We start from the raw sequence: 6,547 nt of genomic DNA, 5'->3' as shown, positions 1-6,547 counted from the left end.
TTGCTCTTGCTTTCCTCTGGACTTCCTCACAGGTTGCTCATAAAGCACCAAGGAGACTGACCGCTTTTCCCAGTGTCTGCTATCCAAGTCTGGAGGAGGATTGACCAGCCTGAGTCACAGCTGGCCAGGGCGATGGTGGAGAGGGCTGTGAAGGTAGTGAGGAAAATAGCAGAAAGCTGTAGAGCTGGTACCAGGCTTGAAACAGAGCTAGCAAGCGAAGTCTCCTGCCTTATACCTGGATGAGAGGGGTTTCCTCAAGACAGGTCAGTGTTACATATTCACACCGGCCCAGCGGGAGCTCAGTGACTGCCCCGAGAGTGAATAGTTGTCAGCCTTCCCACTCCATTGCCATTTGTTTGCATGGGACTAACAAGTTTTAGAGGTGAATGACACTCACAACAAATCCCAGTGTATAAAGAGATTAACTCAACTGTGTGAGCATCCTGGTTCAGTTTATCCCCTGAGCAGATCAAACCATTTAAGATTACGGTCTTTAGTGTGGCTAATTACAAGCAATCCATCATCAGGACAAGCTGCCTTCACTCTTGCCCAGTGACATCTACAAGTCCCTACAGTTTCCTTGGCTCTTAGGCCACTTTCAGAGGCTCATCTTTGTTGTTAGTGCCACTGTTTGCATTTCCTTCTGGTGGAAAACAGCTGGAGGTGATGACTGACTATTCTGTGTTTAGAAAAATAGGTAGCTTGGTCTTCTGCTATGCAAACTGTTTAGTTTTGTTTGTTTTTTTGTTTTTTTTTTAATTCTGCAATTCCCATGAATAAAAAAGGGCTCCTATCTCATGTATCGCTATCAGCTTCAGAGGGAAAGCTCTCAAACTTGTATGCAGTTTCAGTTCCGTTAAATGCCTTTCAGTCTAATAGTCCTACGTATTTTCTACCTACTATGGCTGAAGGAAACATAACAGTTTCTCAGAAACTGTGCTGAAGAACTGAGGGATAAGGTACAAAGGGTTCACTATACAATGTAGGGCAGGGGAAAGAGGTAATTAGAAAGGTAAAACCAGAAACTCTCAAGAATCAGATGATAGAAAAGGGAGACGAGCAGATGTATGTACCACTTAGGAAAAGGATGGGATAGTTCCAGATGGGTTAACCCCACTGTCAGTGTGACAGAAGCTGAGCGGTCCCTTTGTAGAAAAGGCAGTTGTAGTCGAGGTGCTGCACCGTGAGCCATCGCCAGGCCTTCGATCACAGCTCTGCAGCACACGAGGCCTGTAAAGCAGCCGTTCCTCTGCCGAGTCCTGGACCGTTCGACCCCTCTCAAAGGCAGGGTCCTGTCTTCTTTGGCCTGGGGAGAAAAAGCTAACGTGGCAGTTGGGGCAGAAATGGCACTGGCAAAAGATCCTTTTCTATGTGTGGGGGGAAAATGACCGACGCCGTGAGTGGTGACAGGAGAGAGCTGCTCTCGAGGGGAGAGTTGCTGCCTGGGCCCACAGGGCAATGACCCCAGATGCAGCTGTGGAAGCGGGACTCTGCCAAGGCTCGGTGCAGGTGGTGGATGATCTAGGGACAAAACGTGTAAACTCACTGGTTCAAACTGTGTTCAACCTACTCAGTTCACCAGAACATCCAGTCTTGCTAGTAAAGTAGATCTGGATGTAATGATGGACAGCTGGGAGAATTAAGTATTTCAGCTCAACTATTTCCTCAGAAATGTTCTCCTTATAAATTACTGGCTGAAAAGAAGAAAAATGCTTTGAGCAAGCCAGACACAGGTTTACTCTTACACAGCCTGTGAAACAGTTGAGAACAACTGGGGCACTAGTTCTCCTGTCTGCTCCCATGAGATGTTTTTATTTGTTTGGTTACTGCTGATGGTTCAGATTCTGGCAACTAACTGTTTCTGGGCAAAGGAAAGAAAAGAGAAAAGAGAAAAGAAAAGAGAAATGCTTAAAAGAGGTAGCACTTCTCTGCTGGTGATGTGTCCCTGAATACAGATTTCCCTTTCCCTCTTCACTGGCTTGTCATTTTTTGGCCCCCTTGGTGTTGACCCATCTCTCCACTATGGTAATCTCTACAGACAGAAACTTGCATTTAATGGCACCTTCTGGCTGCTGCTGGTGGCAGGATTTCTCACTGATACCCACCCAAGGCTCTGGAGGGCATCACTGGCAGTGGGACTTTGTGATCTACGATGAACCCTCACAGTCCATGCAGCTGGGCTGCACTATCGGTGCTGCATGGATTTGTTCCTTACGGAACTGAACAGCAGTGAAAATGGTGATTCAAATGCCATTTCCCAGCCCACAGGTATTTTCCCAGACTTCTTGTGAGGGACAGAACTGCAGAACAGTGAGATCTTTCCATATGCCTATTAAATTGCAAGGACAGACTAGTCTTCTGACTCCTGGTTGGATAAAAAAATATGTATATCTACAATTTTTGTACTTCCTCAGGTTGTAGAAAAATCGAGAGAAGACCTAGTCAGTTATTGACATAGTGGGTGCCTTAGGACATGCTGGAACATCAGGCAGAAAGACTAATTCCAGGTCTCCAGAGGCATTAATTTCACCCACACGTGGGATTCTTGTATCAGGAGCAGTGACCCCATACAAGACACCAGAATCATCACCATTAGTGGGGCTTTGGCTCTGGAGCTTTCAAGGAGGAACTCATTTGTCAGGGCTACCGGGGCACTAACAGGCTTTAATGGCCATGATCAGGCCCAGCTGGGGTCTCCCTCACACCCTCCACTCTCTCGTGGGCCCAGGAGCCTTGTTTCAGCTCAGCATGGCGCCATCAGTTCCTGCCCCAGCTCTAGCAGTGCTACAGCCATATCTGTGTCTGGTTGGAGTCCCTAGTGATCCAGGTACTGCTGTAGACTTTGCTTCTTGAGTCTGTGTACACATTGACTGACCATTTTTGCCTCTTTTAGCTACTTCTATGAAGTGAAATATCCTGCTATTTTCATGCCTGTTTTAGTACTTGGGCTCTTGTGCCTCTCAGATATTGAGCAATGTTTTCACCTTAGAGCAAAACCTCATTGTTGTAGGTCCACAGAGGGGTAATATTTGAGTAGTGGTGAATTGCCAAATTCAGAACAAAGATGTGAAAATGCTGGTGTTCTGTGATTTGGTATTGACCTTCTAAACAAGAAAGACTGAGTGGATGTGGAATGACTTCTGAAGCTGTGAAGTGCAGAGAGCAGCAGCATGTTTTTTTGTAGCAGGGGGCCTGTTTAGCCAGAATATTAGCCAAGTTGAGAACAACTGAACTTGCACTGCAAAGACAAGGACGCTTTGTCACAAGCAGAGCAGCTAGTTGAAAAAGATCCTGGATACATTGGCTCAAAGAACATTTCAGACTGATGAAGAAACTAAGACACAGACATTCATTTAAGAATTGTTTTCATTATGTTTGTTATGTATTTTTCTTATGCTAGCAAAGGACAATTGTCTGTCAGCTTAAGTAGTGTCTGCATATGTTTTGTATGTTCATAAATAACTGCATTATAAGTCCAACGTGCCCAAGTGCAGAAGTATCAATGTGAGATGGTGTTGTGGTCCTGACTGGAATAAAGTTGATGAATTTTCTTCCTAGTAGCTGATATGGTACTGTGTTTTGGATTTAGAATGAGAATAACGTTGATAACACACTGATGCTTTAGTTGTTGCAAAGCAGTGTTTATACTAAGTGAAGGACTTTTCAGCTTCTCACACTGCCCTGACAGCAGAGGCTGGGGGTGCACAAGAAGCTGAGAGGGGACACAGCCAGGACAGCTGATCCAAACAGGCTGAAGGGGTATTCCATACCATATGGCATCGTGCCCAGGATATAAACTGGGGGGATTTGGCTGGGGGGGCACTGTGGCTTGGGGATTGGCTGGGCATCAGTCAGTGGCTGGTGAAAAATTGTATTGTGCATCACTTGTTTTGTATATTCTCTTATTATTTTTCCTGCCTTTTCTGTCCTATTAAACTGTCTTTATCTCTACCCGTGAGTTTTACCTTTTTTTCCCCCCTGATTTTTCTTCCCCATCCCACTGAGGAAGGGAAGAATGAGTGAGCAGCTTTGTGGTGCTTAATTGCCAGCCAGGGTTAAACCACAACAGGTAGTCTCATCACTTCAAAGTGGAATATGATCTCCATCCTGTAAATTTAAGCAGAGTCTTAGTATAATTTTTGTTCAGATTCAGGGAATTCTAGATTCAGAGACCTGAAATGGCTCCAAATACTCTGGCACAAAAGCAAACCCAGCTTCTCCCTTGGAGAGGGCAAGAGTAACATTCAGAAGATGGTTCTTGATATGTTACTGGCAGGGGTTGTATGAATCTCTTCTAGGGAAATCAGTGACCCAGACGACCCTTCTGGTGCTGCTTTTAGTTTGCTTCACTTGAAATGTGTGTGTGGTCCACAGGAATTGCAACCCATCATTCAAAATCCAAGCAGTATTACTGGTTTGTTAAGGTGATTAGCGTGGATTTTTTTGGCTCAAACAACTCTCATCAAGCGTCTCTCTGAGCTCTATAAGCTTTAATGCTTATTATCTGATCGCATCTCAGTTCTGGCAGAAGTTACTCTCTGTACCAAAGAGATGAGGAAACTGCTAAAGAGAAAGGAAGTGACCTACTTAGAGTCAGAGAGGAGAGGGAAACCCAGCATAAGTCAGGAGTCTGGTCTCCTCCATTTCACTCTCAAGCACTACTTCCTCCAGCACAAAGATAGCTTCTAGACTCCGCACCCTAGGACCTGTTTTGATCCTATCTTCTCCCTTTCCTTCTCCCCAGGGGTTAAGGATAGAGTTCGAGAGGCGTGCTTTCCCTAGCTGCTGTTTTGTGGTGAGGAACAAATGACCATCAGCCAGCTGACTCCTGATGCTCATTGGTGTGCTAGGAGGGAAACCCAGCATGTGCAAGGAGCACTTTCTGTAATCTTTGCAGAGACTGGGATGAGGAAGGGGTAGAAAAAATGCCTAGAGGGCACTAGGGTCCAGGGAAGAAAGCCCTTCCAAATGTTAGTTAGCTCTGATGTGACCCTGCTTGTACTGGACGATCCTTCTTTTGTTTCCATGTAGCTCCTTCTCACCGTGTACAAGGCTGGGCACGTTTCAAGGACTCATGAGATTCTTAACTCTATTTTCCATGTCCCTCCAGGGCTCAAAGAAGGTTTTTATTTTTTGTAGTATAATGATGAAAAATGTATGAGAGAAAAGTGATGTAGTTTATTTAAAGCTGTTTGATCAGTCAGAGGCCAAGTTCTCAAGTATTGCCTCTCTTTGGAAACTGGCCTCTGAGGAAAAGGAGCAGTATGTTGCCATGTCAGTTCAAAGTTCACATATCAAATACTTGCAACAGTGTCCTGAGTTTTTCATTTGGTATTATTAATGGGTATTATTTAGCAACTATTTTCAAAGCAGTAAAAATTCCCCAACATTCTTAGCTGCTTGCACACTGTTAATGGGGACACAGTAACAAAATTAACCAAATAACATTGCTGTGAATTACATGGATTCTGATCCTCTCTGCATTTAAGAATTTCAGCAGATTGGCTGCTGTGTAACGACGACTGTAGCTACAGGGTGGAGGCTGTACTTGAATGGTATTTGATCATTTGCTGTTAAACAGTGTTTGAGCTTTGCCTCTGCAGAAAAAGCTCCTAGACTTGTTGCCTAGAGTAAAGGAGAAAGCAAAAGCAAGTGATTCCAAAGAACACAAGAATTCTAGGTAAGGAACTCTTTAATATATTAAACTTGTACCTTCTGTGAGTGGAACTCAACTAGCAATAAATCCATGATCTGAAATCTCAAAGCTCTCTTAAAATAGGAAAACATAATGTTCTTGTGCATAAGTGGATGAGTTCGCCTGCTGTGTAAGTTCTTTAAGGAGAGACCGTGAGAAGGAAGTCTGCTGCTGCAATCCACTGCCTCTTTCTCCCTGGCTTGCACCTCACCAATCTTATGAAAAATCTCTGCCAGTTGCTGTATTACTGCCACCTCTGTCCTTGGGGCTTATAGCTTGCCAGTTTGATGTTAAATTACCGTTCTGTCCTTTCTTTTGTTTTGCCATGAAGGGTATCTGATCTGTGCTGTAATACATCTCCCTCTTTCATCCTTGCCCCCATTATTTTCCTGCATTTTTGATCTGTCATGATAGGTTGTTTTTCAAAAATCAACTCTATCCTTGATTTTTTTTTTTTTAAATTATTTATTTTTTGGGGTGTAGGGGGGCGTGTAGTAGAAGTGGTAGATGAAATGAACAACCCAGTAAGTTAATATTAGCTGATCTCTCTCTGACATACTTAAACATTTCTGTAAATTTTTTAGGCCAGGGGAGAGCACTCTTTTCTTTGGACCTCTTGTACACCATTATCTTTTCCATTTCACCCAGTTAACATTGTATTGAGACCTACAGCTTTGGTTTTGACTATATCCATCTTAAGGAACAAGATTAGTCTTAATTAAAAGATATCAGGAGGATCCACTGACTCCCTAGGTAGTTTATTCCAGTAGTTAATCATCCCTATTATTAAATACGCATTCTAATTTTGGCATGCCTGGCTGCAGCTTCCAGGCATTGGGTCCTATAATGTGG

Source organism: Strix aluco, chromosome 1 (assembly GCF_031877795.1).
Source record: "Strix aluco isolate bStrAlu1 chromosome 1, bStrAlu1.hap1, whole genome shotgun sequence".
NCBI lineage: Eukaryota > Metazoa > Chordata > Aves > Strigiformes > Strigidae > Strix > Strix aluco.
Note: the sequence above shows the minus strand (reverse complement) of the source record.